This window comes from Phyllobates terribilis, unplaced genomic scaffold (assembly GCF_046119375.1).
Source record: "Phyllobates terribilis strain yellow unplaced genomic scaffold, ASM4611937v1 Scaffold_115__1_contigs__length_5345438, whole genome shotgun sequence".
NCBI lineage: Eukaryota > Metazoa > Chordata > Amphibia > Anura > Dendrobatidae > Phyllobates > Phyllobates terribilis.
Genome location: NW_027362875.1, coordinates 2,086,920 through 2,100,288, shown reverse-complemented (window position 1 = coordinate 2,100,288; position 13,369 = coordinate 2,086,920).

The window sequence follows — 13,369 nt, the reverse complement described above, 5'->3', positions numbered from 1 at the left end:
AGAATTATGATTTTTCAGGTAATAAGAAGTTGCAACTTAACTGTCACAGGATTTAAATTTGTAATAATTTTATAAGAACCTCAGAAATTTAAGTTCAAACTTTCTAGATGTGAACTTTAAGCGCAGATATTTTGAGGACAACCACACAAAATCCCCCACCCTAAAGATAGAAGCATTCCTACGTCTGTGGTTAGCACCACTTTTGGCCTGGCCACTAGCTACCAAAAAATACCCTTTGTCTTCCCTCCAGACCTTAATTAGTTGGGGACAAAATCTCTCCTCCTCTGCCAAGGATTATTGTAATCCTGAAATATTCCCAAACACTGGATTAAAACTACAGCAGCTAAAAAAAAAGGGCAAGGTCCCGGTAGCTTTTGAGGAACGGTTATTTAGAGCACACTCTATAAGGGGCAGAAATTCCACCCAGTCTTCCTGATTAGAGGAGACAAAACATCACTAATACTGCTCTATTTCCTAGTTCATCCTTCTGGTTGACCATTAGTCACGGTATGATAGACTGAGAGAAAAAAACAGCATGCTATCAAATCTGGAGCAAAAACTAGCCAGAAACTGAACCCCTCAATCCAAAATTATGTTTTTGGGAACACCATGAAATTTAACGATATGAGAAATGAACAAAGTTGCTAAGATCCTAGCAGTTGGCAACTTTTGAAGCGGGACCAAAAGAACCTTTTTGCTCAAACGTTCCACCACCACCCACACGACAGTAATACCACCAGAGTTAAGCAAATCATTGACAAAGTCCATGGACAAGTGGGTCCAGGGCTGCAACGAAACATCGTTAGGGAAGAGATAACCTACTGAGCTTGATGAGAGGCTTTAGCCTTGGAACAGACTTTGCATTTCCAAACATACTCTCCAATATTCTTAAGAGCATTCTGCCACCGAAAGGACCTAGAAAGAGATCTCCAAGTGGCAGACGAACCCGCGTGCCCAGCTAAAACGGAATCCTGTTCTTCATTAAGAAGATCTACACGTAAAGAGGGCAGTACATAAAGCTTGTTCATAGGTAAACCTTCCTGAGCATCCTGAATGCGCTGCCTAAGATCTTCACCCACCCCTCTGTGACTGGAGAGGTGGATGGCCGTATATGACCCTTAGGGCTCATACCCATATGTGTGAAAAAAACGTTTCGATATCTGGACCGAAAAATAGGATGTGTCATGCGATTTTCATGAGAGGACAATGCGATTTTTCACACCTAGCATCCGTATGACATCCGTATGCAATGCATTTTATTTCTCTGCAACTATTATTCTACAATCATTTACAGGACCATTTACAGTGTTCTATGGTACAGAATGGTAATGTATCCGTAAAAATTGGATGCCATATGGATGGTCCGTGTGCCATTTTTTTTTTCTCGCACTCATTGACTTGCATTGGCGAGTCTTGTCCGATATATGTGGCAAAACGCAGCATGCTTCGATTTATTTCTCATCCAGATTCCAGCTGAGAAAAAAATCATAGATGAGCAGGGACTCGTAGATTAACATTGGTCAGAGTGCAATCCGATTTTTTTATCGGATTTCACTCATCCATTTTTCACGAGATGAGTATGAGCCCTATGCAAGAAAAACGGACGAGAGCAATCCGATAATAAATCGGATTTCACTCTGACCAATGTTAATCTATGAGGCACATCTCATCTGTGTTTTTTTTCTCAGCTGAAATCGGACTGAGAAAAAAATCGCAGCATACTGCGCATTGCTGCGTATATCGGTCCAGAATACAGAATTTTTTTTTCACACATATGGGTATGAGCCCTTAGCCGGACTCTTCTGAATATAGTTTTTCAAGGCCTCCCTCCCTGGAAGAGGTTAAACAAACGATATTTTTGCCTTTTAGCTCCTGGTATGAAGTCGATAGCACAATCATATGCCGCCATATAGTAGACATCCGGTAACTGGTGATAATCACCTCATGTGTCGTCTATTTGTCTCCAAGCAGGAAAATCCCACGTTACATTCCTCACATAAAACTGTAGAAAAGGCGGCGCGGGGTAATTGTGTCAGTAGTGAGGGGCAAATAATGCCGGAAATGTCACTGACTGCGGAGAAGTTTCTCTACCGGTTCTGCAGGTGGAGGTATGTGGAGATTCCCCATTACTGGGCGCAGGGGGCATTAACCCCTTCAGCACTGAGACTCTTTTGGGGTCTCTGTGTGGTGTGAACAGTGAGGTAACAGCTGTGGGCAGAATGCGGCTTAGCTGGTTCCCGTCCACATTAGATCCATTCAGACGACTGCAGGATGAAGGACAGAAGCCCAGAGAAGTCCTCACACAACGCCATTATTCCTCTCCTAGTTCTATCACAGAATATGTGGCAGTTACTTGATGGATCTTCTGCTTTCTGGACCGGTTCCTCCTGTAAGTCCTATTAACCCTTTCTCCCCAGAGCCTGTTTGTTCACCTTCCTGAGCAGCATCCCTTTATGAGGTAATAACTCTGGAGCTTCAGCGGACCCCATTGATTCTGAGATTGAGTTTTCTTGACAAATTGTTCTTCATGTTAGTGGTAAATTTAGGACGATATTTTTTGCTTTTATTTGTGAAAATATCAGAAATTTGGAGAAAGTTTCACAATTTTCAAACTTTTAATTTTAATGCCATTGAACCTAAGAGTTCTGCGACACAAAATAGTTAATAAATAACATTTCCCACATGTCTACTTTAGATCAGCACCATTATTGAAACATAATTTTTTTATGTTAGGAAGTGAGAAGGGTTAAAAGTTTATCATCAATTTCTCATTTTTCCAATGTGTGGTGAGCACCTTGAACCCCAATGTGCTTTATGAGCCGTGAAAATAAAAAATATAATTTTCCCCACAAAAATGTTGTTTTAGCCCCAATTTTTTTTTTCACAAAAGTTACAGGAGAAAATAGACTCCAAAATTGTTTGTGCAATTTCTCCTGAGTAAGCTGTTAACCCATATGTGGTGGAGGAAAACTAATGCATTACACGGCACAAGAAGGGAAGGGACGCCATTTTGGCTGGAATAGGTAGCGGACGCCATGTCTCATTTGAAGAGCCCCTGACATTCCAAAACAGCAGAAACCCCCTCAGGTGACCCCATTTTGGAAACTACACCTCTAGAGGAATTCAACTAAGGGAGTAGTGGGCATTTTAACCCTCAGGCGATTCACAGAATTGTATAACATTGAGCTGAGCAAAATAAATAATACCATTTTTTCCACCAAAATGTTACTTTGGCCCTAAGTTTGTAATTGGAGAAAACAAACAATAAAATTTATTATGCAATTTCTCCTGAATACGTCAATACCCCTTACGTGGTGAAAAATTACTTTTGAGGCACAGTGCATAGCTCAGAAGGGAAGGAACGCCGTTTTACAGTGCAGATTTTTCTGTTATGGTTTGTGGGTGCCATGTCACATTGGCAGAGCCCCCCCTGAGGTCCCAGAACAGCAGAATCCCCCTTAAGTGAATAGAAGAATGGTAGCACTCACCATAAGTATGCGGGATCTGCAATATCTATTTGGATAAAGACATAAAGGAACAGCGGTGCAAGAGGAGTGCGGGAGAGAACGTTACTGGACTATGGCCGTTTCACGCTTGATTTCACTTCTACGGGTCTACATCCATATAATGTACAGTGGACCTGTAGAAGCGCAATTAAACGTGAAATGGCCGTAGTCGAGTAACGTTCTTCCCCGCACTCCTCCTGCACCAATTCTCTTTTATGTCTTTATCCAAATAAAGATTGCAGATCCCACATACCTATGGTGAGTGCTACCTTTCTTCTATTCACTTACTGCATATACATGGACTCTGGGTATTAGCACCGCTGACCCTAGGCTGATCCTGCAGCAAATCTCTCCTGAGGACGTCTGCTCTGGATGAACGAGTCCTGGTGCTAGCTTAACTCTTTCATAGACCCCCCCTTAAGTGATCCCATTTATAAACGACAACTCTCAATGAAGACATCTATGGGTGCAGTGATCATATTGACACCAGAGGTGTGTCACAGAATAGTATGCACCATCACTGCAATGCATCACACCAGTGTTACACTGACATAAGCCTCTTACACCATGCTACTGGCATCTTGCAAAAAATGAAGGTTCTTAGCACATAAATTGGCAAATGTATGTATGCCCATCAACCATTGCAAGGTGACCTCCGCGTGATGGGTAACTATCCTCCTAAACATGCTTCTTTTGGGCTATAAGCCTAAGAACCTTAATTTTTTGTAAGTATATTTTATTTAGCAATAATGCAGTTTAGCTGTTATGTTCTCAGTGTTTGCATATGTCTTGGCCCTTACAGTGTGCTGCTGTGCTTTCTTATTATATGTTATGCAGTCATTGCAGCGTGCACCTGTTCACACTATATGGAGGTGCTGGTCAGGTTTTTTGTTTTCTTGCAGTTTATCATGGAAGTTTTGACTGCCTCCTTTTCTGACTCTGCACTCCACCCATCAGCCCAAGGGTGCTTTTAATTAGTGTTGGTTTCTACCTGCCCACTTAAAATTGTAGGCTTATAGCCCAAGAGAGGCATGTTTAGGAGGATAGTTACCCATGCTACTGGCATGATCCAAGCAGACCACTGTTGCTGGCAGACTGGATGTCATCATGACGACCTCAGGTTGATTTGATAACCATAGGGCCCTCTCGATGACATTCTGGGGGCAATGATTGGACAGAAGAGGGAATCCCTTACCTCTCCTAGCCTACTAAATATTGCGATTGATATCGATCGCAGCATTTAGTCGGTTAAACAGCTAGGGACAGTGCAGGCACTGCACCTGGCTATGAGAATTGTGGCTTGGCTATCATGTAGCCAAGACCCCGGCAGCGATCACGCTGTCACAGCTTCTGTGCCACGCATGATACCCATGTCGTACCTATACAACATCAGTCGGGAACCCCATCCGACCATGATGTATAGGTACGTCAAATGTCATGACGGGGTTAAGGATTAGGTGATAACTAATCGCAGCCTTCAAACTAGTTCTTTGTTCTCCTTTTAATGCATGGGGTGATACAGCATTCAAATATGCCAAAACAATAAAACTGTTCTCCAGGGGTTCTCCAGCAAAGTCATAAAGATGGCCTTTGTCACATATTTCAGAGTGCAGTCTGTCCTAGTCACGTGTCAGGATGGGTTGCAGAATGAAGAAACACAGCTTGAGAAGTGTCTTAACTTTCAGAGAAGCAGCGTCATGAACAAACAAATCTCCGACAGCCAAAGAGCAGGGCTGTGACATGAGAAAAAATAAATCCCCCCGCTGACTGAGCACAACAGGGGTTTTTCTTCTGCTTCATCCTCCTCTATGCTTAACTGTATACCCGTTCTGCTCTGTCTGCCTGACGGCGTTACAACAGGGAATGGCGACGGACTGCGCATGTAGAACTGAGTCTGGAGAGAAAAAAACCCTGTTGTGCTCAGTCAGCGGGGAGGTTATATTTGTTCTCATGTCACAGCCCTGCCCAGTGGCTGAGTGACTTATGGTTGTTCAACAATTACCCCACGCAGCTCCTCTGACAATTGTTGCCTCTCTTGAGCTGTTTCTTAAGTCTGCAACCCACCCTGACACATTAAAAGGATGGGTTGCAGTTTGAAATATTTGATGAGGACCATTTGTAAGCTTCGTTTATACGATACGGTTTCCCTTAATAGTGAGATCTTAGTATTATGTATACCTATCCATGTACTATAGATTTGGGTTACTGCAAATCATGTTGGCTAAACATACTCATCAAAATTGCTAAGAGGAGTATTTTTACCCCTCTGTAAAATATGTAGCATGACCTCTTCCAGAGCCTGTCCTATGGAGCAGTGGGGGTACCACCAGTCAGACCCTCAGCCAAAAGAAACTTATGTCACTTTACAATAAAGCTGTAAAAAATGTTTCATCCCATATGATCTCTGCAATTAATCAGGCTGCATGGGGCACATGAAAGGCCGGAATACACCGGGAATCACTGGCAGGACCTAACACCTTGGTTGTATAAGCGAATATCATGGATGTTTTTGTTGTTGTTTTTAACAGGTACTGCTGAAGACAGAACAATTGTCAGCAAGATCTGAACGACTTAGTGCAGGTCTACTGGTGAGGACTTTGCTGCAGATAGTTTCTGCAACAAATCACACTGTGTGAACGCACCCTGATAATGATCCAACTGGCAGTTACTGTTCTTTAACCCCTTTCCAACGACGTCAGTAATAGTACCTAGCTGCGCCCTGGGACTTATGGACCAGCTACGTACTAATACGCATAATGCGATCGCGCCCGCGCTCAAGCGCTGCGGGGCGATCGCCGCCGTGTGTCAGCTGATTGTCACAGCTGACACCCGGTGCTATGTGCCAGGAGCGGTCAAACACCACTGCTGGCACGTTAGCCCCCGAAATGCAGCAATCAAAGTCGATCAAAAAACAAAATACTAGAGCTCCAAATCATGTCTCTATTAAAATGAGGCATAAATAAATTGTTTAAATTGTAATTTTATTAGGAATAAATATAAAACATACATAAAATAAGCAAAGGTATCAGAACATGTAGCAATCAAATAGCAAAGCATATGACAGAATAGATTTTAAGTATATAGTGTTTTATAATCATCCCTAGAGGAGTTTAAATGCCAATAAATATAAAGGAGCAGGATGTAAAAAAGTATTAGAAAGTGCTAGTGCATAGATATCAGTACTCAATATATATGATAGCAGCAAAATTAAACAAAGTGCAAATGTGTGTCAGAACATAAGTAATGAATAAATAAGATGCAAGTGCCTAAATTCATTTACATTTAACACATACTATCAGCTAGTCAAGATATTGCACATAGGGAAGTCTGAAAAAAAGAGCAAATTTATCAAGTCAAGCATAATGCCACTTACATATTGTAGTTGAGGAGCCTTGCTATCCGGCCACCACCCCCGAGGGTGGTGGCCGGATATCAATCAATCAATCAACATTGATTTGATTTCTTCCTCAGGTCATCATGTGATAAATAAATGTTCACTGTTTTTCTACACCTTCTCATCTTGGTTGTAATCGTGACAGCACCCACCACAATGCCTTATTTTCTGATTTTTTGCCTCGCAACAGCTTCTATAAAGGGAATTTTGAGAAGTTGCCTAAGAAGATCAAAGGGAGGCTATTGGAGAGCAATAAAAAAAAAAGGTCCCAAAGTTCCACCAATTGAATGTAAGGAGGGTGCAATGAGCCACCTCCTGTAGGAAGGTCTTAACCTGTTTGTGAAATGCTAGTATATAATGAAAAAGTATGGAAAGGGCAGAAACCTGTCCCTTCAAGTAGGAAAACTTTAGCGTAATATAAGATCTTCGTATAGTGGAGGATCTGGAAGTGGAGGGCTTTGTGGCCTTAAAATGGGTGTGTGAGGACAGTCTAGGTTTGAATGAGGGCTGCCTGGAGTTAGAGGGTCGAGAGGAGTTTGTCGTCTCTGTAGGAATAGGAGTCACGAGAGGAGAAAAACCTCTGGGAGCACCTATATGGCAGTGAGCATAGAGGGAGCCGGGCTAAACACATGGGAGGTATTTGTCACAGCGCAAACACAGACATTAAGTAACTAGAGCCACAGGAGGCTGCATGTGGGGCTCCTAGGAAGAGGACATGGTGCCTGGAAAATTGAAAATAGGCCCAAAATGGCACCTATTGCTACCAGTAAAGGTGCAGGCATGAAAGCATGCTACTGTGTCCTCAAATGGCAAAGGTGACAGATGGCACCTGGGTCTTCTGTTTGGATGCTTACTTAGGAAAGGAAGAGTGTGAGAACAGGAGAAGAGAGTCAACAAGAGAGTCTGCAGCAGAAAACCCAGGAAAATAAGGCTCTTCCCAAGTAAACCCAGTGAAAACTGCTTGAAGGGAGAAAAATGCCAGTCTCTTATTCCACCCCCCACCCTCCCTTCGCCTCCGTCATACCACTCTACCACTGCACCCAAGCCAGGTGGGGGAGGTGGGAGTGGTATCATGCCACCCTATAGGCGGAACAAGATTTCTGACCTAGCCGCAAGAAAATAAACAGCACAGCCAAAGCAATGAAAGAAACTTTAAAAATTCCCCGAATAATTCATTTAGAAACAAAGCAAAAATGCAATGGTATTGATCAGCCAAGATCGCAAGGAAAATGCACACATGGGATGCAGCAGACCCCCTTACTAGAAGAGGTAACACAGGTGCAGAATACTGATGAACAACCATTCTCAGCCTCCTCATCCATTGAGGGGGGCGATCGCCTTGCATTAGAACTGCACATAGATGAACTTGCAATATTGTGCAAGTCACACACATGTAGTACAGTGCCTAGCCAGCAGCCAGGACCTGGGTGGGCCCCGTACCACCGATAACACTTCCTCGAACTTCACAAAAAAGCACATGAACCCCGGAAAAAAGCCGCCGAGAAGCATCAAGAAAGTACAGAAAGAGAGAAAAGAATGGCCCAATGGGAATAGAAAGTTGGGAGACCCTCAATGGACAGACTCAAGCAAGCCAATAGAAATAAAGAGAAGGGGAGGGGGAGTTTGAAGGGATTATACTCATCTACTGTATCTGATGTCATTGGATGCTCACAGGGTCACCGCTTCCGTGACCTCACATGGATTGTGGAGACACCAGCACTCCACTGCGGTAGCAGTCATGGTGGACAATGGCCAGTGATGAAATGTAATTCGCAGGGAGATACACTACAGTGAAGTGAAAGGGATGGTGAAAAAAAGATGGAGGAAATCTGCACCACCTGGGAAAAAAATTGTGTAGAAGATTCAATGCAATTTGTGCCTAACTACTATGGACACTGGGCTAAAATTGAGCTTCACAGTGTCTGACTAGGGAATGTAGCCCGTTATGTGGAGCAACATTTTTTTAATGCAGTTTTGAGCCTCCAGGTGACACTGTGTGTACCCACGGTTCTGTGTCCCCCAATACTATTAACAAGAAAAAACATTTTATGTTCAAAACATGACTCACTCCTCACCTCTCAGCCCCTTCAGGCAGATATCCATGTAAATAACATTAATCCCTTACTTCAGATAACCAACATCACCCCCTTTCCTGTGACGTCCCCACCCCGCCACGTAAGTAACCTCACCCCTTCCCTTCACATAAACACCACCTACCTGCAGCCTCATGCAAGTAACATCCCCTTTCCTGCGAAGCCCCCAGCATGCAGCACCATGCAAGAAACAGCCAGCAGCCGCTGCCCTGTACAGTCTCCAACATGCAGCCCTATGCAAGCAACATCACCCCTTCCTGTGCAAGCCACCCAACATGCAGCATTGTGCATGCAGTATCAGCACAATCCCTGTGCAAGACCACCGACATGTAACATCACCCCCTTCCCTGTGCAAGCTCCAAATTTGCAGCTCTTTACAGGCAGAATTGCCCCACTGCCTGTGCAAGCCCTCCCATATGCAACAATAGCCTTTCCCTGTGCAGCCCAGTCAACATGCAGCCCCGTGCTTACATCCTCCTCCTCCCTGTGCAAGCCCCCCAACATGCAGCATCAGAATATCCCTTATAAAAGTCCACTGACTTGAAGCCCCATGCAAGAAATATTAACCACTTTTCTGTGCTCTCAAAATACAGTCTCGGACGACTCACACATAGGACGCAGTCAGACAGCCGTATAAATCATGCATAGTGTAGCGTCGGCGTCCCTGCCTCCTGCTAGGCAGGGACGCTGTTCCCCTCACCTCTCCGCTCCGTGCCCGGCGTCTTCCTCCCGCTCTGCTGGCAGCGCGCGCTCCTCCCCGGTCACTGTGCTTAGGGCGCGCGTGCACTCCCCCTCTCTTAAAGGGGCCGCGCGCGCCGCCCTAAGGAGTCCCCGGCCAATGGCCGGAGGACCTCTCCATATATAAGGCACCTCCTCCAAGATGGAGGTGCCCGAGCAATGTTGTTGCAAAGCCTTCACTCTGCTTCAGCCCTCAGGTCCCGTTACCAGTCACCTGCCAGTTTCCTGCTTGTTACCTGCCAGTCACCTGCCAGTCACCTGCCAGATTCCTGCTTGTTACCTGCCAGTCACCTGCCAGATTCCTGCCTGTTACCTGCCAGTCACCTGGCAGATTCCTGCCTGTTACCTGCCAGATTCCTGCCTGTTACCTGCCAGTCACCTGCCAGATTCCTGCCTGTTACCTGCCAGTCACCTGCCAGATTCCTGCCTGTTACCTGCCAGTCACCTGCCAGATTCCTGCTTGATACCTGCCTGATATCCGCTTACCTGCTTGCAAGCCTGCGGTCCGACGGTCTGCCTTCCGACACCTGTCAGTCTGTCTATGGACCAGCCTGCCCGCTCACCTGGGAGCGTCCACCTGCTACCTGCATGCTAGCCTACCTGGAGGCTCTGCCGTCACTTGCCGTGACCACCTGCCTGTCCAGAGACTCTTGCCCGCTCACCTGGGAGCGCTCACCTGCTACCTGCCTGCTAGCCTACCTGGAGGCTCTGCCGTCACTTGCCGTGACCACCTGCCAGTCCAGAGACTCTTGCCCGCTCTCCTGGGAGCGTCCACCTGCTACCTGCCTGCTAGCCTACCTGGAGGCTCTGCCGTCACTTGCCGTGACCACCTGCCAGTCCAGAGACTCTTGCCCGCTCTCCTGGGAGCGTCCACCTGCTACCTGTCTGCTAGTCTACCTGGAGGCTCTGCCGTCACTTGCCTTTACCACCTGCCTGTTCAGAGACTCTCGCCCGCTCACATGGGAGCGCTCACCAGCCACCTGCCTGCTGTCCTTCTACCCAGAGACTGTCCCTGTCACTTGCCGTGACTACCCGTCCTTCTACCCAGAGACTGTCCCTGTCACTTGCCGTGACTACCTGCCCGTCTTCCCTGGGAGCCACCCGCTTCCTTACAAGGACCGCCCCCTTGTATAGTTGCTCAGAGGTTCCGCCTCCCAGACCCGTTACAGTTTGCTCGGGCCATGGAACCCGGTGGCACCCAAGCTCCCTCGCTCTCGGACCTATGTCATGAACTGTCCCGTCAGAGGTCCCAACAGGAGTCCATCCTGAGTCACCTGCGGAATGTCAACTCTCGCCTGGACAATCTGACTGCTCCACCAGCAACCACCGCTAGTGTCTTGACTCGCAACCCGGCAGCGCCGCTGCCCACCAATACCATGGTATCCTGACCCCGGCTTTCTGCACCTCCTCGCTTCGGAGTTGACCCCGCTCAAGCTCGGGGCTTCATAAACCAGTGCACCCTGCACTTTGAACTCTTGTCCCACCAGTTTATCTCCGACCGGTCCAAAGTAGCCTTTATCATGTCCCACCTCACGGGGGAGGCTCTGGCTTGGCTAAATCCTCTATGGGAGAGAGGAGACCCCCTGGTGTCCGACCTGCCAGCCTTTCTCACGGCTTTCCGGAAAGTATTCGACGAACCCGGACGGAGGACCTCATCCGCATCGTCTCTGCTACGCCTCCATCAAGGAAATCTCACCGTGGGCCAATATGCCATACGGTTCCGTACCCTTGCTTCGGAGCTGGCCTGGGATAACGACACCCTGGTGTCTGTCTTCTGGGAGGGTCTGTCCGGCTGTATTAAAGATGAACTCGCCGGTCGGGACATTCCGACCACTCTCGACGACTTAATAACACTTGCCACTCGGATTGACATCCGGTTCCAGGAGCGCGCCAAAGAGGTCACCCGTGAGAGGAGGTTTCCACGTCTAGCCCCTACCTTCCAGAAACCCGTCACTCCCTCTGTTACTCCCCAGGCACACTCACCTGAGCCTATGCAGGTCGACCAGACCAAGATGGTCAAAACCCGTCAAGACTTACGCCGTGCCGAGGGGAGCTGCTTCTACTGTGGCAGTAAGGAGCTCCGGATCCGTTCCTGCCCAGAGAGGTCGGGAAACGCCTGTGTCTAGGATCGCTCAGAGAGGTCACCCTAGACAAAAGTAAACCCTCTCCATCCCTGATGCTGTCAGTCTCTATCATCTGCGGAGAGAACCGCTATTTTGAACTGGCTCAACTTGACTCAGGAGCTGCTGGAAATCTCATCTCTCAATCCCTGGTAGAAAAATACCACATTCCCACCAAACCTCTGGCCGTACCTTTATCTGTCGCCGCCGTGGATGGGGGTCTCTTACCACATCCCATCCAACTCATCACCGAATCTCTAACTCTACAGGTGGGAATGCTGCATTCTGAGAGCATCTCCTTTCATGTTCTGCCTGGACTCTCTCACGCACTCTTGCTAGGCCTACCTTGGCTCCAGAAACATGCACCCGTGCTTGACTGGCAGACCGGAGAAGTCCTTCGCTGGGGACAGGACTGCCATAAGACTTGTCTAGTTCCCGTTCATCCTGCTCGTCCTTCTCCTACCCCAGTCAATCTACCCGGTCTACCGGTTCCCTATTGGTCTTATGCGGATGTCTTCAATAAAAAAGAAGCAGAGACATTACCCCCTCATAGACCATACGACTGCCCAATCGACCTGATACCCGGCTCTACTCCTCCCCGTGGGCGTATCAACCCTTTGTCCGCTGCAGAGACCCGGTCCATGTCAGAATATATTGAGGAGAATCTGGCCCGGGGATTTATCCGGAAATCTACCTCCCCGGCGGGAGCAGGCTTCTTCTTCGTCAAAAAGAAGGATGGCTCACTCCGTCCATGTATAGATTATAGAGGTCTTAACCAGATTACAGTGAAGAATAAATACCCCCTCCCGCTCATTCCTGAATTATTTGACCGTCTGAGGGGGGCTAGAATCTTCACCAAACTGGATCTCCGTGGGGCGTATAACCTGGTCCGTATCCGTCAGGGGGATGAGTGGAAGACGGCATTCAACACCCGGGACGGCCACTATGAGTACCTTGTAATGCCCTTCAGTCTCTGTAACGCTCCTGCCGTCTTTCAAGAGTTGGTCAATGACATCTTCCGTGACCTTCTCTACTCCTGCGTGGTGGTGTACCTGGACGACATCTTGGTCTTCTCTCCGGACCTTCCTACTCACCGGAGGGATGTTCGTCAGGTCCTGCTCAGGCTCAGGCAGAACCACCTCTATGCTAAATATGAGAAGTGCATCTTTGAGCAGACCTCTCTTCCATTTCTGGGCTACATAATCTCTCAGACCGGCCTACAAATGGATCCTGAGAAACTGTCTGCCATCCAGAAGTGGCCCCGACCAGAGGGGTTGAAGGCTATTCAGCGGTGCCTGGGCTTCGCCAACTATTACCGCCTCTTCATACCGCACTTCTCTTCCCGGACTGCCCCTATTTCTGCGCTCACCCGTAAGGGTACTAATCCCAGAGAATGGCCGCCCGAAGCTGAGGAGGCCTTTCTTTCCTTAAAACAGGCTTTCTCCTCCGCCCCGGTGCTGCATCGTCCGGACGGCAACAAACAATTCTTCCTAGAAGTTGACGCTTCCTCCTCCGGAG